Genomic DNA, 23,732 nt, shown 5'->3' on the forward strand with positions numbered 1-23,732 from the left:
GATACTGACAAGCCAACATCATAGCAGCATTGTTTAGGGAAGGAAAAACTTGAAACAACCCCAATGTTCCCTGATCTTCTGTGCATGGGAAGAAAAGTAAAGGTGTCATGACAAAGCTGTGGTTCTTGGTGAGATAGAAAATTAATAAGAAGCTCTTGTCAAAAATTGAAAGAGATAATGCAGATATATCCTTTTCCAACTAGGAGAATAAACAGTACCAGAAAGCAAGGAAACTGCTAAACATTACCAATACAGACAGAAATAGTCAACATCAACTAATAAGGTTTCTACAGGTCCCCAAATGGTAAAACTGACTACAAGTGAAAATAATAAGAGAGCAGATTAAAGAACACCATGTATTTTGCAACATAGATGTTTAAATGGCCAAATATAAATGAATTTAAAATAAATAAAAGAGGAAATTATTTATTAATCTAGCAAATTATTTGGTGAACAGGAGGAGTAGAGGAAGCAATCCCCTTGACTTTCCTATGAAGATTAATGCCAGAAAGTTGATGAGAGTAACTTTCTTTTTAATACAAATGTTCTAGATACTGAACAAGCAAGGGAAAACTAGATTATCACTCAAATGTTTAAACCTTTAACAAATCTTTAGAGGTTACACTAACCACAATACTGTTGCTTGGCTCTTGAGGAGAGATAATAGTATCATTTAGACAGTAGTTTTGCCAAAACTGAACCCTGAAACAATTCAAGCCTTTCTCTTTAGGGACAGAAGTTACATGCTACATGGCTTTCTAAGGTATAGTACCCAAGCTCTATCTGGATTGAAATTCTAGATGGTATGTTACTCAGTTTAAAAACAATGATAAATGATAAAATAAAATGTAAGAAGGGTCTATATAAAAGTTAAAATAACCTCAAAAGAAACATCAAACAAATCAATATGTGGACTGTGTCTTCTTTTGTTCTCTTTTTCTTAATAACATCTTTCTTTTTTCTTTTTTTTTCTATTTTTTCCTTCTTAAAAAATATGGAATGCTTCATGAATTTGTGTGTCGTCTTTGTGCAGGGGTCATGCTAATCTTCTCTATATGGTTCCAATTTTAGTATATGTGCTGCCAAAGTGAGCACAACAATGTTTATTTTCATTAAAATATAATTACAGCATTTCTTTTTCCTTTACTCCCCCAACTTCTCCTAAGTCCTCTCCTATCACCCATGCTCCACTTTCCTCCTCACATTGGTGGTTTCTTTTTCCTATATGTACACACATCTATACACACACACAATTCCACAAACATATGCACACACATGCAAATACACACACCACCTACACACACATGTACATATATATGCACACATTAATATGTAAATTATATTAATATACAACACAACTTGCTGCATCCATTTGATATAGGTTTTATGTGTATGACTTCAGGGTTGCCTACAAATCTCTTGGTATTCAATAACCAATTAGGAGACTCATCCTTGTAGAAGGCAAATTCTCCCTCTCTCAGCAATCCTGCAGTTCTTTCTCTAGGGGTAGGGCCTGTGAGATGTTTCCTTCCCATGTTAGCATGTCTATTCCTGTAGTCAGTGTTTGGGTTTTCTCTAGGCAACTGCTCAGTTGTTAGGCAACTACATATTGTTATTGTATCGTAAGTCAGTAGCTTCCTTTTCGTTTCTAGAAAATACAATCACAGAGCTGGCTTTTGAACCTCTGGCTCTCACATTTTTTTCATCCCTCTCTTCCACAAAGTTCCCTGAACCATATGTGTAGGAGTTGTGTTGCAGATGTATCCATGAGGGCAGGGTACCCTGTGATCAGTAATTCTATGTATTTCAATCAGTTGTGGTTTTTCACTAGGTTCTCCATTTAGTGCAAAGAGACACTTATTTGATGAGTATGCAAGCTACATGTATCTGTGAAAATAAGGATAAGTATTTAAATGTAGCTGGAATATATTATATTGAGTGAGAAAGGAGCTTTAATTGAGAGATGGAGGGAAACACTGACAAGAAAAATTTATAATATCATTAAAGATGTTTAAAAAGCCTTCTGGAAAGATTGCATGTTTAGTAAAGATCACACACACACATGCAAACATATATAGAGTTAAAAAATGTTATGCTACTTGGGTTGACAATGCTTCCCCCAAGAGACATAGGTCATCCAAGAAAAACCTGGATCTAGGCATGAGAAAGATCCTTTAGAGTTGTTATCAAAGTACAAGAGGTGTCCAAAACAAACTACTGCTCTTGTTCCTGCTATATGCATATATATTTTATGTATATATCATATATACATATTATGAATATAATTATAAAATAATATGTAAAATTCTTGTCATGTGAAAATTTTAAGAAGAGACTGAGATATTTGATTTTATTAATGCTTTGTCTTATTTTCACCTGATAACATTGGTATTGTGATTTAAAAACAAAACCAGTCTTTTGGTTAATTTTAATGATTTTAAAATAAGATAAACTTTCAAAATTTGTTTCACATGAGATTAACATGAAAGTTGTCTACTGGATTTTTTTTCATACATTGTAACTATTTACATGTATGAACACACTTTGTGGAAGGTGTTTTGGTTATTGTATAAAGAGACAGGAAATAAACTGATCTGTGTGTTTCTGTCATTCTGTCAAAAAGTCATGGTTGGCTAGACTTTTAGTTCTGACCAACCATCAAGGAAAAAGTGTCAAAATGTAAACTTTCATCTTCTCTATAAAATTTCAATGTTACTTGACAGCAAATACCTTCATGAGTGAAAGGCAGGTACCTTTTCTAAAAGTAATACAAGACATGAGATCAACGGCATACCTTTTATATTTGATTGTCAAAAATTGAACAATTTATTAAAATTGACTTTCTACAATTGCACTTTGCTGGGAATCATCGATATTAAACCCTTTCTCTGGCATTTCTGACACTTACACATCGATTGATGCTCCTTCCTGCACTGTAGAGACTTTGTTCACCCATTATCCTACTTCTCTTGTGTCCTGGAATTAAAGTTACTCTGTTTGTTTTGCACATCATGGATCACTAAATGGAAAGTCTTTAATAATACAGACATATCACTCATCTCACACAGATTTCTGATTGTTACAAGGACAGGGGATTTAAGTTGATTGTGATGCATTCTTGTAATCCAAGCAACACTTGGCTGACTGAGGCAAGAGGTTTGCCATGAGTTTGACTGCATAGTGAGTTCTAGGCTAGCCTAGGATATGGCTTCATATTCTTTCTCAAAAAACCTATAATAATAATAAATGATGATGATGATGACGACGACAATGATGATGATGATGTATGTTTGTGTGGGGCTGTAGAGTGTGATGATTGAGTTCCTTAGCTAAGTAGAGCAGCCCAAACTACACTGGTAGCTTTACAAGAGAAGAATGCTAAATTACTCTGTCTAAACACAGTCAGATTGAGGTCTTTTTCCAGTACCTAACATCTGCAGTTCTGTGGCATAAATTAATCTAGTTGTCACAGGCTAGGATCATAAATTTGTGATTACATAGATACGTGGAAAGGAACTGAGCAAAACCACCCATGAATCTTCAAATCGACCATTAAATAATTCTCAAAGCAGTTGCTATGCTTTATTTAGCATAGGCTTTGATAGGAGCAGAAAGTCTTGGCTTGTTTTGTTCATTCAGCAGTTTTGAACCAAAATGGGATGGTACTTGTAAAAGCTCCCCCAAACGTAAAATAAATTATATACATATACATATATATATATATATATATATATATATATATATGTGTGTGTGTGTGTGTGTGTGTGTGTGTGTGTGTGTGTTTGTGTGAGTGTGTGTGTGTGTGTGTGTATGTATATGTATAATTATCTCCAAAGTTTTTGATATGGCTTTTGGTCATTAGAAAAAAACCGAGTGTCCAGTCAGGTTCTAGTTTGCAATTCTTTCAGTGAGTGTTTTGCCTTATTGTGACTACAGAACATTTCCATTTCTCACCAAGTGTACTTTTATGGAAATAATTTAATATCATTCCATTTACTGATTAGGCATCAAATGTTACTTACCAAAGTCATTTGTTTGAAATTATTCATAAAGCAAAAATTTAAAGTATGATTTTTCATAATATCTTTGCATCTGTAGAACCAAACTATCATCATGTATTCTTCTTAAACATATTATTGGATATTAATTTTCCAACACGAGCTCAAAACCAGAGCTTTATTCTTTATGACTATGTTACATTCCTGGCTTCACAAATTTACTTACATTGAGAATATGAACTGAATGCTTTATATTGATGTAGAAAACTGGAGTTCTTTGGAGGCAAAAGTTATCTCAATTTTTAAAACAATTTATTAAAAATTGATAAATAATAAAATAAATAATAAATATAACTTTGGTTTTATGATCAAGCATTTTTATATGTCTTTGAATATTTTGATGTTGGTTGAACAAGATTACTAGGTAGTTAAGGTTTTGAAAGTCTCTTCTTGTGTTTATTTGATTCTTTATGAATCATGTTTAGAAAAACCATATAAACATTCTTCTTTTTACAAATGTTAATTTAATAAGATTAGTGTTGTCCAAGTGTTTTATGTTTAAAAGTAGTTAAATGGATAAAGCCTGAGTCTCCAAATGCCTTGGAGAATAGCTCCTAAATCATATAGGAAAAGTAATAGTTGAGTATCAATAAGTTTCTGTTTCTTTTTCTTCCAAATGTCTCATAAAATAAAACCATGTAAATCCCTCAGTCAGATCAAATTTCAATGTGGCAGCCACTCTTCAGAAATGACCATGGTTGGAGAGCAGAGATATTATGACCACATAATTTATTTTAAGGATTATAGCTTTTCAATTCATTTTGTGACAAGAAACCCCTGAAAAGCTGATTATTTCTCTTGGAAGATGCCTAGCAGCACAGTTGAAGAACTTTGAAAAGCTAAGTGGTCATCTTTAGGGTTTACAGTTAAGATTCCCTGCTAGAACTGGACATGGAAAAGCAGATAGCAGTTATCACCATGCTATTAGCCTTGTGTTTGAAGCACTCTTGAATTTGTTTTCTACCATGCTCAAACCCAAGTGTGAGTAGTCTCACTGTGGCTGTGGTCACTGTTGAATTTGTTGACTCTCGCCTGCTGCCGTGTTTTCATGTTCTAACATTGTGGCAAGTGAGAAAGCTGAGGGTGCAGACTTAATCATAATGATCTAATAGTTCCCCTTGTATCATTTATAACTTCATGTATAGTTTTGTACCACAGAGAATATGTAGTAAGTTTTCTGCTCCAAGTAATGAGTCTATATTTTGGCACACATTTTTCTCCATTAATTTATTTGTTCACTTTACATCGTGATTGTAGCCTCTGCCTCCTTCCAGTCTCCTCTCCCAGGCCACTTCCTCCATCCCCCTTCCCTTCACCTCTGAGAAAGGAGAGGTCTCCCATGGATACCAACCTATACTGGTACCTCAAATCTCTATAGGACTAAGTGCATCCTATCCCACTGAAGCCAGGCAAGACAGCCCAGCTAAGGCAGCATGATCCACAAGCAGGCAACAGAGGCTGCATAAGCCCCCCTTCAGTTGTTGGCAGACCCATGTGAAGACCAAGTTACAAATCTCCTATATATGTGCAGGAGCTAAGGTTCAGCCCTTATAAGCTCTTCAGTTGGTGGTTCAGTCTCTGGGCGTCCCCTAGGGTCCATGCTAATTGACTCTGTTGTCCTTCTTCAAAAGGGGTAGAGTTTCTATCCCCTTTGGGGGCCGCAATGGTTCCCCAACCTCTTCTTTAAGAATTCTTCTCTCTAATATTTAGCTGTGAGTCCCTGCATCTCTTTTAGTCAGTGGCTGGGTAGAACCTTTCAGAGGACAATTATGCTAGACTTCCATCTGCAAGCATAACAATATAATTAATAGTGTCAGGATTGGTTCTTGCTCGTGGGATGTGTTGGTCTTTCTGCTCTAATGGGATGTTATCCTGCGAATTGGAAACCCAGCAACCATACAGCTCTAACGAGAGAGAGTATTCCAGTGTAAGAGCATCCTAAGACAACGGGGGCCCAGCTCTGAAAGGAAACCTCTTCAGCAGAGGTATTGCAGCTTTCAGGGAAGGGTATCTCCAGCCAAGCTGAGGAACTCAGGAGCCTCAGGTCTGCTCCTTTTCTTTGCTTCTTCCCTTCTTCTCTTCAGTGCTTCTTATCTTCTTCTGATAAGGGGATCACACCAGGCAGCAAAACTCATGAAAATGATTTATTCGAGGGTCCAGAGTGAGCAGTGGCTGCCTATGCTCCTGGGAGAGAACAGACAGCAGCAGGGAATTAGAAAAATTTCAGTGATTTTTATAGGGCTTCTTGCTTGGATGGAACTTTCTTATTTTTTTGTAACTTAATTTTATTGGATATTTCATTTATTTACAATACAGATGTCACCCCCTTTCCCCATTTCTGCTCCCTAGAACCCCCATCCTATTCCCTCTCCTCTTTTATGCTTTTATACCATTTTGATTACATGCATGTATTAAGGTCAGTTCTAGGTTGAGGGTTTAGCAATAAAATAGATGCAAATAGTCAAGGAACAAGCAAGGCAATAAACACAACTAGTCAAATAAAAAGCAAGGCAATATAAAACAGTTCCATGAACACTCCTGTGATAGCTGTTTCTAAGGGCTTAGGATGATAAAAATATCTGAGCTTAATTCCCTCTCCTAGCCCGAGTTCATTTTTATGTCTTAAGCCTATTTCCTTGTTCTAGCCTAAAATTTAGATTCCTGTCTGAAATTACTTCTTTGTTCTAGCCTAATATTTAGGTTTCTGCCTGAGATTATTTCTTTGTTCTAGCATAAGATTTAGATTCCTGCCTGAAGTTTACTTTCTCAACCTTGGCCCATGTCAGATCTTTGCCAAGCAGCCCCAAAGTCTCTCCCCCTTTTTTATATCATTAATAAGACTGAGCCTGTCTTAGCTCATTCTGACAAGAATGCCTTCCTTACCCATCATGGAATATGCATTATCAAAAGCAATGTATTTCTGTCTTAGGTTGATAAGGCTCTGTGCAGAATCTTACCCGTCCTTGGCTTGCAAGCCTGTTAATTTCTATAACTCTGTCTGGGGGTCCATTTTCAGGTTCAAGCCATGTGCTTTGGCTGCCAACATATTGATGTTGTTGAAGAAAAGCTTTAATATGATGGGCAGGAATAAAAAGTATTCTCAGGACAAAAAGGGCTAGCATGATCAAGCTATATGTGCCATATTTGAAGCTTGACCAAAATAGAAATACTGACCTCAGGCCATGGGTAATTTTATCTGCAGTATCTACCACATCAACATACAGCAAAGCAGCATTCTTGAAATTCTTAAACTCCATATGTATCATTAAAACATCCCGAGAGGTGTTAAAATTATGCCAAATATACTGCATGTGTCATTAGACTTCTTCCTAATTATAATGACTACCACTGTAAATTGTAGAACTAACATGAATCCACTGGTATTTGGCATGACACTCAAGATGTCTTTTTGCCCTTAAATTCTGAACCTCCTTCAAGTAATTTGAATAGGATAAAGAGCATCAATTCATTCTTCCAAATGCCTATCTAAATCCTTTGGTATACTCAGCACAATAGTAACATAGATGGAACTTTCAAGGGTGGAGAGTTCCAGGATAAGGATTGGTTGGGTTTCAAATCCAGAGCTTGAGTGAGTGTAGGGATTGATGAGTTTTAGGGTTTGGGTGGAAAGTTTGGGGTGTGGTGGCTTTTGTTAAGACTTTTCACCTAAAATTAGCATATTCCTAGTGAGTCTGGAGATGACTTTTGTGATAGTTATGAAAGGGAAGTTTAGGAGAGATGTCCACCTCTGGAGTTCCTCAGGCAGGACCCTGGCTTTTAAGAATAAGTGTGACATTTCTTTCACAAATTAAATGACTTGCTACAAATTACAGTACTACAAATGGTGATATTTATTTGGAAGTATTGTATCTTGTTCCCTGTTTTCTTCATTCTCTCCCCTAGCTCTCCCTATACCTGATCCTCCCTAGCCCTCTCTGTTCCCTCTTCCACTCAGTTCTCTTCCCCCTTCCAACATATTTTTAAAAGAAGCAATAAGAAATAAAATATTATATGGGTTTCAAAGTAGAAGTAGCCAAAATATTTATTGAAATGTGGATAAAAGTGGCAAAACTTGGTCCATTTGTCATTTAAGTCAAATGGAAAGTTCTTTGGATAAATGTTAGAAGTTTTGAATGAGCAAAAAATGTAGCTATTTTTCTTTACCCATAGTCTGGATATCAGGTAGTACATTACATGTATATAAGACTTAATCATAATGATTATTAGGTTACATTACAAAGAAAAAATTTACTAAGCATATTAATATGTATAAATAACAAAACAGAGGATGGGAGAAATAGGAAAGAGGAGGGTCTGAGGAAGGGGGATAGGGAGGGAGAGAGGAAAGGAATGGAGAGAAGACAGAAAAAAGAAAGGAAGAAAAGAATGAAGAAAGGAAGAAGAGGGACTATCACCCAGTGCCCTCAGCTTTCTTATCTTATGAAATCTCACTGCATAAAACCCTCTGAGGTTTTTATAGTGTTGTGATAGCAATACTTTATTTAGAGAAAGTATGGACAAGGATGTAATAAGAAGGAACTATGACAATGTGTTTCAAAACTATTTTTCCAGACCATATTGTTTTAAAAGAAACAAATTAATAAAGAATTAATAGACTAAATTATTTTTTAAAAGCCCTTCTAGATTTTTATTGGTTTGTCTTATTTAAATTTAAAACTTAAAGTCATCAAAATATTCAAGTAAAGTTCTATAGACATGTTTCTCCAGTTCAATCTTCAAACAGTATAAAGAACCCTTAATAGCACATTATGCATGACAGAGCTAAAAGATCCAAAACTATTTTACTTACATGGGAAGCCACTGGAAGAGATGACTATGCATTCTTTATATAAAAATGAAGGATTGCTGATGATAAAACCAACAATAAGTCTTGAATGCTTTTCACTTTGCTAGTGAGAATTTATTTTTAACATCACTTCTGTTAACAACATTCATATTATAGGGAAATACCAATAATCTCTAAGTAATTTTAATGCATTCAGTCATACCATGGCAATATCTCATTGTTTTTCAGAAGCCTTCAGAATGTCTGAATTGTTGTCATCATTCTAGGCTTTAGAGAATTAATAAGTTTGTTCTTTGTCTGGCTGTGTCCAGTAAAGAAAATGGCTGGCAGAACCCCTCAATTCTTGCTCTCATACTTACTTCTCAAGGTGATAGTCTTCTTAGAAGTTTTCTTTTGACTAAAATCCTTCGCTGAAGACTTATTGTAATAGAAAAATGTTTAAAGCATCATTTGTATGTTCTCAAATTTTAAATTTTTTGAGGTTAGGTTGATAGCTAATAAATGAAGTTAAACTGTAGTTTGGTATTCTTGGTACTCTCAGAAGTTATAATATGCCTGTTAGTCTTATGCTGATTCAAAGCAAGTATCTTTGTTTTGTGTAAAAACAGTTTTGAAGTACATAAATCTGCATGCACTGTAAGGATTTGCACTACTTGACTAATTTTCCTTGTCATGATTCACAAGGTCAGAAGTTTGTATTTGTATTTAGTAAGTATATTCAAATGATTTTCACTAGAAGGATACTGGTAAATTTAGTTTGATGTTCTCATCTCAAATCTATAACATAATGATACATCTGCAGTCCTTAGAAAAAGAAAACACTAAACACCCAAAACAAGTATGTGTGGAGAGGTAAACAAAGTTATGGTTTTAGAAAATGAAGTAGAAATAAAAAATAGCAAGGCAAAGAATTAATGAAACAATAGTTGGTTCTTAAGATAGATTAGCAAGTTTGGCACATCTCTGCCTCACACATGCTGACAATTTGTTTGCCTTTTACAGGACACTTGCCACTCTAAAATTATATCACATGCTTCCTAGTTCTTATATATACTGACACTAAGTTTCATGAGTAAGACATCTGAAATTTAGGAAGCAGTCAATAGGTGCTTGTTCAATTACAAATTAAATGGATAAAAGAACAAAATAGGCCAGTAACGCCATGATACTATAATATGTCTCATTATATCTCAAAATACTCAATTTTTTTCTATATTGTAATGTTAAATAGGCTGTATAAAGGGCAATTAGTAAATATTATAATTTAGGCCAACCTTTCATGTTTCAATTGCAATTGCTAATTGGTAGTATCTTAAGGTCAAATTTATGTCTTCATTAAATGTATCTTTATAAAGCAAAATGATGACTGAACCAGGTTTCCTGAATTAAAATACATATTTAATTTTTTCTGTTAATAATAAAGCAGTCTAAAATTAAAGCACAGTTTTTTAAAGTTTATTTGAAACTAAAAAGGACGTGATAATATAAAGTTCAGTTTACTCGTTTCAGAGTTTCCTATAAATGGTATATAATAGTCAACATACTTTTGCTATGTACAACTTTATTTTTTTTAATTCTCCAAATTTAAAACATCACATAGAAAATGTAAAAAGTCTATAGTACCTTCACTGTTGCAGAACAAATGAAAGTACATAAAATAAATAGTCATGTCCGAAGAAGGTAACAGAAACTGATGGGTCATGAATTCAGAGTTCATGGGCAGTAATACGCAAGCAGAGATATGAACCAAGTAAAATGCTCACAAGTAACTTGAAACATCACATACTGAGAGCATGGGATGTATTGACGGCAGACCTTTGATGATTTATATCATGTCCATGAAGCATATGATTGTTATCTCCAACTCTTCAGCATGTTGATACAGTAATAGTTGTTTAGAAGAATAAAAATGAGGAAAAGAGGAAGGGATGATTTATTGAACTTGCTCAATGCTTTCTGGGAATTGCTTGTGAAAGTAATCAGTGACAGGTTCCACATCAGTATTCTAAACCTTTGCCATTTAATCATGGACTTGTGCCAGTAATGTTTGCACAGAAGTTGTTCTACAGTGTTGTATATAAATACGCTGCTCATCTGATTCCAAATGCAACTTCTTAAAATGAATTTTGGAGAATTTCATTTCTAAGAACAGTGATTTTGACTTCAGTGTCTGTTTCCTCGGTTCCTATCTCTTAGTGTTATGTAAATACCATGGATAGGACACTCCAGGAGCAGGCCACTCCCATCAACAGTCTTTTCTTCTTCTGCCTCCCACTCAGTCTGTAATTAAGCACTTGATGATGCACAGTAATTTAACTTGTTTGAACCTGTTGTCTTGTTCTGTTCCCACATTTACAGTGCATTCAAATACAATCGAATAAAACAAAAGAGACAAGTAATGGGACTGGTCACATTGCCACACCCATGCAAACAACCATCTCCTTTCTCAGTGACCCGGTATGAGTCAAAGCCTTCCTATTTTCTTTGTAATTCTGCTGGAAATCATGGCAAAATTATTGATTCTATACTGGGCATATCCAACTCCATTTCCATTACCAATAGAAGACAATAACTTTAACATAAAATACTAATAACACAGCTTAATCTGCACCTAATGGTGAGTGATGTTGGCTTGGGATCTTAGCATTGTTACACTAAATATACATCCTACCATAAAAGACTATTACATTCACAAAACAAAAGAAAGTCATAAATCAATACATTTACCAATTATATAAGTAGGAATATAAAGTAAGAAAGCCATATAAAAGAAGAAAATATGTTTTTATGGTAGATATTATGTTAGCATATATGGACTCTAGAATTGAGACCTTTCAAGCTTAGCTATTTATTTCTAGAATTTATCTAGTACCCATCTGGATCTTGGGCTATTTAATGATGCAAAGATTTCAAGACTGATAAAACCTTTTGAGACTCAATTGTGCATGACACAAGGACCTAAGATGCTTGACACTCACATTCCTCAAAGATTGATCTGAATCAGTGTCTCCAAGTTCATTGTCTTGCACTAGAGAAAAGGAAAGTCAGGATTTTTTGGAATTGTTCCAGAAAAGTGGGAAACTGAGGAACCATGGCAGGAAACTGCCAAGGGTTGAGAGGCATTTTGAGAGGTCACAAATGGGGAGTTTCCTTTAGTTTATAGGCCTGTGGCAGAAACTGGACAAAGGCTGAGGTCATTGCTGCTTTGATTGATTAATTTTCAGGCTGTCCTGAGCCAAGCCAATTGAGGATACACATACTAACTGCATGTCCTCTGGTTAAACTAGAGAAATGAGTTTTCTCTATTCTTGATCCATGCATCATTGTACAGCCAGTGAGGAGTGGATGAAGTACTTCTCTGTCTATCTCTGACTCCAGTTTTGACTCTGGCTAACAGTCATGTGGCCAGTGTTACTACCCTTTGACCTCTTGGGTATCTCAAGGCCATTGATTACACCAAGCTCTCTCCATTCTCACATTCATGAGAACAACTTTACCACAGCAGAGTGCTAACTCTATCACAACCACTAATATGAAGCCTCAGTCTACTTTGCTTCTCTATGGGCAAGGGCACACATAGCTTCTATTACAGTAGTTGGAGGAAGTAATTTCTAATTCAAAATAGAATCCATTACTCTATAGCTTGTCTTCACAGCATTTTGACAACTTGTGGCTTGGCTCATAGACTTTTCTCATAGCCAGTTGAGGGCACAGCATATTCAGCCAGTTGGCAACAGAAACAGTTTTCTTATCCAGCTTCAATACTTGAAGTCTTATCCCTCACTTCCTTCTCAGCCACAGTCTCTGACTTGGTGCAGCTTCAGTCTTTTAAATCCAATTCGTGTTCCTCATCTATCAGACTGATGGCTTGTCCTTCAATGTTAAGAGCAGTCAGAACTTAAAAGACTAAAACTGGTGACAAGATCTTGCCCTGTCTCCTCCGCCTCCACTCTGTTGTATTTCAGTAGCGCCTCAGTGACTAATTTCTTGCTTTGCGTTTCTCCCTACTTCTGCTTCCTTAACACATAGGCACCTGATCTTGTATGCACAAATACATTCTTTAAACAGCACAGTCCATTGACTAAAAGTCTGTTTCTTGTAAAGTATGAAAATAAGTCTACTCCATTGTCCTTAGAAATTTCCTGTTTCCACTCTGACCTGCAGAGCATGCATGCCCTTGTCTGTCTTACTTACCTCCAGTATCTGTATGTACAGAGAGTAAGATCAATGTGACAAAAGGGTAGTGCTTGCAAAAAATAATTGTAACAAAAGATATTTCAGATTGTTTTTATAATTTCATTAATAGCGACACATTTTCAAGAATGTCAAAGGAAACAAGCACAAAATAAGTTATGTTTGCTTATAAGAAAAGGAGTGGAGAAAGAGTTTGAATCTTGTTTTATAATGAAATGAAACTATTTGCAGCAATATAAACTGGAGTCAAGGATATTAGAATAAATTGAGAAACAAATCACATGTAATAAAAAGCAAGTCTGGGATGCAGGCCTGTAAGAAGACAAATTAATGGTGTTTATTGTCCCACAGTCATCAAGAATGAAGGGAACCAATTAGCTAATAGGATGTCCCCACTCTCAGAATCTTCCACTGTAGTCAAAAGTCTTCCCAGCAGGGTCTCAGAGCTGTTACTGCTTCAATTCTGCAGTGAGTGGGCTTTGGGGCTTTCAGATGTGTTTGTCTGACTTGGAACCATAGCCATTACACTGTACTGACCTACCTACCTCATCCCCCACTTCTCTTCGAAGCATTGCTATGCAAATCACTGTGCTTCTGACATTCATGAAAAATGTACTTCCGGTCTCTGACTAATATGGGCCAAGAACATAATTATAATATACATTATTTCTATGGGAAATACCAGTCTGCCTTTCAAAATAAACCTTTTGGAATGTGTCTCTGAGTATTTAAAGTCTGACTTTTTTCAGTTCAAATCATGAGTTGACAATTGCTATTGCTTCATTAAAACTGTTGCATCCTGACACAGCTCATAGAGGTTATATTACTTTGCCCACTAGAAGATGTCGTAAAAGAAAATTTTTTGGTATTCTCATTGTAAATGGGCTTACAATGAAGCTCTGGTTCCTGTTCAGTTGATTTGAGTCAAACAGTAGATGACATCATACTTTTTATCCTGGAACCATTTGAAGTGGGCCATCTATTATATTCAACCTTTTGATAATCTCTGAGGTGTGACATAAAATACTTCTTTTTCTAATTGGAGGATTGATTTTGCTTAATAGTTAACATGATACTTTAAATATTGTCATACATTGAGCAATGATTCTATAAATCTTCAGATATTTTACTTATAAGATTCGCTAATTTAATTCCATATATTTGTAGTATTATCAGGGATAATAACTTGCTTGCACAGACTGAAATATGCTTTAAAAAGGCACAGTTTAAACTCCATTGACATGTCCAAATTTAGGGTTTTGAATGAAGGTGTTACAAGGGTTTCTTCATGTGTGTAAATTCTTAGACTAGATTTTCAAAGATCAAAATAGTGATTTCTTTTTATCTTTTTTGTTTTACTTTTTAACTTAAACTTTAGAATAATATACAGCCAGTAAACCAAGGCTCTAAAAGAAAATGTTCTTGTCTACTGAATTATCTACTTATTTCGGAAGATGGTATTTTTCTCTCATGTCAGTCATCTTACTAAATATTTTATGGAAAAAAAATCCAAGCTTTGAGAGTTACAGAATTTATTATTTTGAGTCTGGTCCTTATATACCAGTAGCTTTGTTTTCTCTATTAGATTTAGGATGTTTCTAGTTTAGAAATTTGGATTGAATTTGAGTTAGATTATTCAGTCATTTTATATCCTTACACCCTTCTCTATCAGTATGTTGGATTTTTATAGATATCTGCTGGGAGTTCTAGAATAATACCCCAGTCTCAGATGGAATTTTTCATATTGGGACTCTTTTAAAAATTGAGGCACACTGTAGTTTATTTACAGCATTGCAGTCATCATGAATAAATCCAAGTAAAACATTAGATAAATCATACGCATCTTCTACTACAACTCCTGATACTCACCAAGAATTCTTTTCTCTCCTCTATGAGAGCCAATAATCATGACCATAGAAACTTCTCTAAGTTTACTGTGAGTACAGGGCTGTGGGTCCCTGTTATGGAGGGCATCCCATGACTATCTCCAGCCAGGCCTGGTGCAGGGAATCAGGGCCAAGGAGACAGAGTGAGAGCAGGGAGGGACAGAGTCGCTCCCAGTCACTCTGCTGCACCTGTCTCTCAGAGCTGAGCCAGCCTGGGCTGGGCCAGTAAGAAGCTGGCAAGGAAGGGAATGTCCTGAAGGCACTTCAGGAGAGCAGATCTCTTCCCAAGTGTTACAGCTCTTGTGACAGAAACTCTCAGACACCAGGATGATTCTCGCACACCTTTACTTCTCCTGAATAGAGTTCTTTTATACAGTTTGGGGGTGGGTCAGGGTCTGGCAGCAGATAACACCTATTGTCTTGGTCTGAGAGCCTGGAGATACCTCATCTACATGTGGGAGAGCCTGAGGCACTGTTCCTCCTGACTGATGGCCATAAACCTCTCTGTGGGAGGGGCTGTGGAGGGCTGAAGCTGAGTAAAAGGAACCAGGAGCCAGGAGCAGAGCCGCCTGCCATCCAATTAGGGTTCGGGGTTCAAGGCCTGTGCTAGATCAGGCTCCCAGCTGCTTCTCACACTGCCCCACACAAGGCTAACAATGAAAAATGAAAAGTGCAATTCAGAAACAATGTCGCACTGGTACAATAGAAGGGGAAAGAAATGATAAAAAGTCATTTTTCAGTGGAAGAGGAGAATACCACAAACCACTTATATTTATGTTTTTCTGAATAGCAATTATTTTCTTTCCTTTTGAATCTCCTAACGATCTGCAACTGATAAAAGTATTTTCTTTTTCTTGTTATTGTATTTCTTATACAAAATATCACACTCCATAGTTTAAAGGAGAAGACATCACAAAAGTGTTAAGGTTGGACTTTTCAAAAGATATTATTAATATAAATAAAAAATGGAATTCACATCATCATTTAACAAAATATTTTTTGTTAAGTAAACATAATCAAACAAGGCATGTTTATGTTCAATGAATTAAATCACTCTGGGATATGTTTTCCTATTTAAAAGAGGAAGAAACTGTTTAGAGAACACTTTTCCACTCGATGGCTTATGGCACAGCTAGTAATACATTTGATGATGATGATGATGCTAGCCACCAGGAAAAAAGATGGTCTTCTAGATGACAGAAGTCAAACATGTAACTTTAAACATGAAAAACCCAGAGATCGAACAGACTGATTACATATGTCTGTCACTCATCTTTTTGACTGTAGATATTAAAAAGACTCATCAAAGTTTTTATGGTTTGACTCCCTCATTGAGATAAGTTAAGCAGAAAGTATTTTCAAAAGAAGAAAATTAGCAAAAGAGCTTCCCAGCACTTTCCTATTGTTTACTCTTGGTTTTCACAGCAACCAATGAAGTAACAAGAGCCATATTGGCAGTCACATGTGGAAATCCCATCAGGCACTGGGAGAGATATGCCTTCTCTTCTAATTCCTGTAAACCACTTTGCTTGGATATTTTACCACTTATTTGACAACCTTGTCTTAAATGAATTTTCTGCTAGTGTTGTGAATTTCCTGGAAGACTCAGAAAAGAAAAAACAGTAATTAAGGGATTCTGTTCAACACTGTTTTTATAACTATCTCTAAATTATTACAAATAGATAAAATAATTTAGACCTTTTATGGCTAAACTTCCCCAAACTTTAAAATACACTAAGTAAATATTTTATATGGAAGCTTAAATTTTAGATTTAGAAGATTTTTTATGATAGTAGGTCTGGTCCTACTATCCCAATAGCTTTTTTTTTTTTTTTTCTTTATTAGATTTAGAATGTTTCTGGTTTAGAAATTTGGATTGAATTTGAGTTACATTCTTCAGTCATTTTGTATCCTTACTTCCTTCTCTGTCAGTATGAGTGTCCGTAAATTGTAGATTTAGAAGCATTTATTTGGCATTCTATTGTTCTAAGCTTAGTATTTGGTTCTCCTCAAATTCATGCATTAAAACCTTAACTTCCTATGTGACTTTTTAAGAGGCGGGGGTCTGACTTCAGGGGTGAGGCTCTCCGGTGGGATGATTTGTCTGTGAACATGTGATAACCCAGTAAGAAGAGGACAATAGGCAAACCAGAAAATCAAAAAGGACAAGGAAGTTGTGGACATTTTTTTACTTTGATATTTCAGTCTTTATGAATGAAGGAAATTATGATTTCTGTGCAAGCCACAGAGAAAATCTATGGTATTCTGTTATGGCAATTTAAACTGACCTTCATTTTAATGACTGCCTTTGCAAATGAGGGAAATGGTATTCATAAAGGGTTTCTACCACCCAAAAAGAATAAAATGCAGGTTTCTTACTGAAAACTCCGTGCTTAATTCTACAATATCACTTGAATGTTTTTAAAAAACAGTTCAAGATTTTGCATATTATGATAAAAAGTCTATTTTTATGTAGATAAACATATTTCTATATGCCTATATGTATGTGTATGCATATGTATATGTATATTTTGGATGAATTTAATGATAGAGTATTTGTCTTACCAGCCCTGGGTTAAATCTTCAATTTAACCCTCAAAATGTAACTTACATTAATTATTTAAACAATGTTTAGCTATAGCAGCTGTTGATATTTTATGTACATATAGATTTTTATTTTTATAAATTTGCATTGAGTAACTATAATGTACTTATGTAAAAAGGTGCTTCTACAAATTTTATGTAAGTCTGGACAAATTATAATCTACTGGTATGTAGAAGTATAATTTTATTTATATAGCCATACACTATAGATTTATTGCTTGGTAAACAATTATGAGATCCATAGATAAACAGTGTTGTGAATTCCCAGTCCTGTGAATTGATTATGCATGAAGTAAAATTAGAGGCAGAAATACAAAGAGAAGAGAATATATAACATGAATAGAAACTGCTGTCCTGGGAGCTCCCAGCTAAAGAAAAAACATGAAACAAAAAAATTATGAAGTAGCTATTAGATTTTGCAGAGCACTGAGGGGTGATGAAGGGGATTCAGATGCTCCAAGGAGAGAGAACTTTCCAACTCAAATACTATGGAAGCCAAGTAAAAGATGATTTTACATTGCAGTATGGATGAGGATGTTGTGGTTATTATCAAATAGAAGAGAAATCAAGACAACTTGTGAGCTTCAAACAATAAAGGGAACACTGGCAATGCTGGCCAAAAAATAAACAAGGCAATTTATTGAATAATCTTTATAACACATAGATTTCTTTGTTAATATTTATTTTTATTAAAATAGATTTTTATTCCTCACATACTATATTTTTATTATTGTTTCTCCTCTCTCTACTTCTCCCAGTTCTTCCATACTTCCCCTTCCATTAAGAACCACTCCCTTTATTTCTCACATTAGAAAATAAACAGATTTCTAAAAGAATAGAATAGGATGGGATGGGATGGGGTGGGGTAGGGTGGGGTGGGGTGGGGTGAGTGGGGTGGGGTGGGGTGGGGTGGGAGATGGGATGGGGTGAAAGAAAGGGAGGGGAGGGGAAAGAAGAAAGGGGAAATGAAAGGGAAGAGAAGAGAATAGAAAATATAATAGAACAGAAATTGACACATTGAAATTGGGCAAAACAATTAGAGAATGAAAATAAAAACAAAAAAAAGGCACAAGAATCAGAGACCCACTTGTGTACATGCTCATTAATTCCATAAAAACACTGAAATAAAGGCCATAATATAAACACAGAGGATCTGGTGCAGACCTGTTCTGTTCCTGACAGGCTGCTCAGTCTCTTATGAGTTCATAAAAACTTTCGTCATGTTGATTTGGAGGGCCTTGTTCTCCTGGTGTCCTCCAGGCCCTCTGACTCTTATACCCTTTCTATATCCTCTTCCGTGAGGGTTTGCTGAGTTCACAAGGGAGGGATTAGGTGGAAACATCCCATTTATTGGTAACAATTCAAAGGTCTTTCTTTCTGTGTAATATGTAGCTGTGTGTCTCTATTTATTCCCATATGCTGTAGGAGAAAGCTTTTCTAATGGCTGAACAAGGAGTATCCAGATCTGATCTATGAGTATTCAGAAAGCTATTAGGAGTTATTTTACTGCCCCCTCCACTTTCTAAAAAACAATAGTACTTGGTTTTGCCCTAGGGCACTGAGCTATCTCATCTCAGATTCTTAGCCACCTAAGCAGATTTGGGTATGGGTTCCAGCTTATGAAGTGGGCTTTAAATTAAATCAGTAATTGGTTAATTACTCCCACATGTTTTATGCCACTATTGCCCTAGCAAATTGTACAGGCAAGATTTATAGACCTTTGTAGATATACACCATTGTAGGTCAAAGGTTTATGGCTTGCTTAATTTTTACATTTCTCTTTCAGTGGTATGCAGAGTACCTTCCAGAATAACTACATTGTAACATAGAGGAGAAATCTCTTTGTAGGTACCAACTTCCTAGCTTTGTGGGGATCACTTTGGCGCATAGGACAATTCAATTTCAGCTCAACTCAATACTGAGGCTGGAATCTTGATTCTTGATTTGGTGACAAGAGATTCTGTCTCCTGCATTTTTTGGTGATAACATTTAGATAACCTTCATATATAATACACACACACACACACACACACACACACACACACACACATTTAAGAAGCTTATACTATATTAGGTTTTCATACTTTCCCTCAAATAATCCTTAATTTTAGCTGTTTTTTCTCTTCACAATGAATGCATGTGCTTACATATCCTTTGCTTGATATCTTTATTAAAGATGCCTCTTAAAGAGAAATTTTGACCATGTGAGGAAGTAAGAGGTTGGCTTAAAGTCTCACCATCTCAACACAAAACATAATAAGTGATAGCCACTGAAATTGGAAAAGCAGAGAAATTGAGGCACCAGGACATGTATTATAACCACTGACAAAATAAAGCTGAGTAATAGGTGCAAAAGATAAAATACAAACAAACTCAGTTGCCTGTTTCAGCATCCTATAAAATAGGATTAAAAAAATAAAACTGATGCAAAGTGTAGCATACTCACATATCCTGAAGCAAGTGATGAATAGAAACATAATAAGTCACACTCAGGCATTCTGGCTCTCACCAGCTATCCCCTACCCCATGTCCACCACCACCATCCTGATGAATGAACTGATCTCGATTTACAATGATATAGTTATTCATAAGGCATGTGTCCATTTCAGAAGCAGCTTTCTCTGAGGAGAAATAAAAATAAGTCAATGGTCAGATCATGAGTGAAGGGAGCTAGCTACTAGCACCCAGTGCCTTAGACAAACACTGTACACAACAGTACATTTCTATCTCAAATTTGGGGAGAATATCTGAGTTGAGTCATTGAAGTGCATCTGACATATGTCCTTAAGGACTGTGCCAAGTGTTTATCTATCACATCCAAGCAGCATCTTGCTTTCCTTCTTAATCTGGTTGTTCAGATAATCAAAGGGACAAAACAAAGACCAGGGGACAATAGCAATTTCTGGTGTTCTTCTCTGGCTTGCTTAGCAACTTGTCTCATAAATCCCATGCCCGTCTAAGTAGGGATGGTAGTGCTCACACTGGGCCAGGCCCACTGCATCAGTTAATGATATAGCAACTGTTCTTTAAACTCACCCATGAACACTCTGATAAAAAAAGATTCTTCAGTTCAGGTTCCATTTTCCAAAGTGCCTGGTATGTTTCAAGTTGATCCACACTAAACACAATCTTCAAATATGCGATGTCCATGTGTCTTAAACTTACTGGCAGCCATGAAAGCAGTAATTTAGGAATGGTGAGATGTTCCTTTCCTGCCTTGTGTCTGTCATCCTCCCCTCAGCAGAACGTGTTTCACCTCTGATAACTCTTCATAGCTACCGAGCAAGCATTGTGCCTGTCACTGTTCTTAGCTGTTGTTTTTGCCTGATTCTTAGTCTTTGCGTAACTGAAGCCTTTCTTGCCTCTCTCCATCCTCTGCTTCATATGTGGGACATGACAAGTGAAGAAACGCTTTCTGGCAGCCCAAGAAAATGTCAGCTACATAATACCAACTCTAGTCTGCTTATAAATGGAAGCCAGAATCATTCCTTAATATGAGTAAACGAACATTCTGTCGTCTAGTATCATTTTGCCCCGCAAAAATATAACACTAGTTTATACTGTTTCTTCTATAGCACTTACCATCTTGGAAATTGATACCCCTTAGAAAATAATTACCAAATGTTTAGCAACTTGTTTTAGTGGCTAGTTGTATTTTCAGTCCAAAGAAGAACTTGAAGAAGCTTTTAAGAATAAGTGTGACATTTCCTTCACAAATTAAATGACTTGCTACAAATTACAGTACTAAAATGGTGTTATTTGGAAGTATTGTATCTTGTTCCCTGTTTTCTTCATCCTTGATTATCCTTCACAATTTACCTGAGCATCTTTTAGCTACAGACATTTTATACTTTCAGTGTTTGTATGTGGCTAGCTAAAATAGTTTATCCTTTCAATTTCCTGCTCAGGCACGTGCACTCCAGATCGAATGGAGGCACTCAGTCCAGAGCCTCACCTTTCTAGCTGCTGTCATTCTGCTCACGGAAATCACACTAATTGAGGAAGTTTTCTATCCCATGACCTTGATATGATATATGGAGAGACAACACCTGTGTTCTGACCAAACACAAGCAAGAAACCCACATGCTAAAGTCTGGGGTAGAAGTTAGAAACAGCTAATAAAAGTCTGTGCCTTTATTAGGCTACTGAAAATAATATGATCATCTATATAAAATAAGATTTCTGATTATATGAAAAGGTAAGTATTTTAAAGATAATGAAGTGTAAATTTTTTATAACTAACATGGTTGAGAATATTTATATATCTATATATTATATAGATATATAACATATATTATATAACATATCTATATAATATATAACCTCACTTAGTAAATACATTTACAAATTGCCTATGTATATAGAACATATATACTTCTTTTTTCCTTTTTATCCTTTTTTAAAAAATTGGATATTATATTTACATTTTAGATTTTATCCCCTTACCCCATTTCCCCTAGCATCCAGGAACCCCCTATCCCATCCCCCCTCCTTCAGCTTCTATGAGGATGTTCCCCCACCTACCCCCCAACTCCCACCTCCCCACCCTCAAATTCCCCCCAACTGGGTGTTCAGCCTTCATGGGATCTCCTCTCCCACCTATGCCTGACAAGGCCATCCTCTCCTACATATACTGATGGAGTCATGGGTCCCTCCCTATGTGCTCCCAGGCTGGTGGTTTAGACCCTGGGAGCTCTGGTGGTTGGTATTGTTGCTCTCCTCATGGGGCCACAGAGCCTTTCAGCTCCTTCTCTCTAACTTTGGGAACCCTTGATCAGATCAATGGTTAGCTATGAGCATCCACCTCTGACTATGTCAGGCTCTGGCAGACCTCTAAGGTGACAGCTATATCAGGCTCCTGTCAGCATGCACTTCCTGACATCCACATTAGTGTCTACCTTTGGTGACTGGACATGGGATGGATACCCAGGGGGAATGATCTCCAGATGGCCCTTCCTTCAGTTTCTGTCCTACACTTTGTCTCCATATTTGCTCCCTTAGAACATAAATACTTATGTAGTGATTTTTCACTGATTAGAAATTTCAAATGAGAATTAAAAGGAGACATTGAATGACACCTGAGCTGAAAAGCAGAGTCTAAGTCTCAAGATGACCTGCATTCAGGTTTTTAAGTATTCAGTTTATCTTTTGCAGCACTGTGAGTCAAACACACATCAGTCTTTAAAGATTAATATTTTAAAGCAATCTAAGGCTCAACATTCTACAGTGATAACATAATGTTGATTTTTATCAAAATAAGCAATTGCCCATCTTACTTGCCATTATGATCATTTTGAGATTCCTTGTTAGAGTTTGTAGAACCTAGTCCAGGATGCTCGTCATCAAGTGTACTGTGGAGTTCACTGCCTTTTGTATGGTTTAGCATTCATTGATTCTGATTATAGTTTAATAAAACCATTAATACTTATATGAGAACACTCTCATTTTCTTCACATAACAATGTTTTAAACTTAAATACCAACAAGATTCACACTTTTAGTGGGTGAAAGGGCAGAGTTGTATCTGAGTCATGTGTGGACTGTGTGGCCCACCTTGAGAACTCTGTAAAGATTCATCTTTTTAGTTTAAAGCAATAAAATCTATCCTCAACAGGACCTCAAATAAGCTTTTGAATTTAACACCAAAGTATAACTTAAGGATGCCAAGGAAAGAATGGTTGAAATTCTTTCTATTGCAAATGAGGAAAGCAATGTTCTCACAAAGTGTTAGTAGGTTTAGGCCAAAGATGTGGTTGTGAATGAATGAACCATAAGGAAGCAAGACTTAAAGACTATCTGTGGATAAAACTCAAAGTGCAAGTCACTGAAAGGTTGTGCATAGGAATAAAGCTCTTTGTGTTTCTCAGGAGTGTGTTTTGTCCCTTTGATTATCTGAACAACTAGATTAAGAAGGAAAGCAAGATGCTGCTTGGATGTGATGGATAAACACTTGGCACAGTCCTTAAGGACATGTGTCAGATACACTTCAATGACTCAACTCAGACATTCTCCCCAAATTTGAGATAGAAATGCACTGTTATGTGCATTTCTAAGGCACTGGGTGCTAGTAGCTAGCTCCCTTCACTCATGATCTGACCATTGACTTATTTTTATTTCTCCTCAGAGAAAGCTACTTCTGGAATAGACAAATGCCTTATGAATAACTATATTATTGTAAATTGAG

The 23,732-nt window shown here is 36.1% G+C and overlaps 1 protein-coding gene and 1 non-coding gene across 2 annotated transcripts in view; one reads left to right on the plus strand and one right to left on the minus strand.

Moving 5' to 3' along the window:
- Positions 1-23,732, plus strand: part of LOC143434439 (membrane-associated guanylate kinase, WW and PDZ domain-containing protein 2-like) — a 386,630-nt gene that overhangs the window by 358,922 nt on the left and 3,976 nt on the right. The window lies entirely within an intron of this gene.
- LOC117721141 (U6 spliceosomal RNA) lies at positions 989-1,095 on the minus strand. The gene has a single exon (XR_004608403.1). It is a non-coding gene; the product is annotated as a U6 spliceosomal RNA (small nuclear RNA).

Source organism: Arvicanthis niloticus, chromosome 15 (genome assembly GCF_011762505.2).
Source record: "Arvicanthis niloticus isolate mArvNil1 chromosome 15, mArvNil1.pat.X, whole genome shotgun sequence".
NCBI classification, from domain to species: Eukaryota; Metazoa; Chordata; class Mammalia; order Rodentia; family Muridae; genus Arvicanthis; species Arvicanthis niloticus.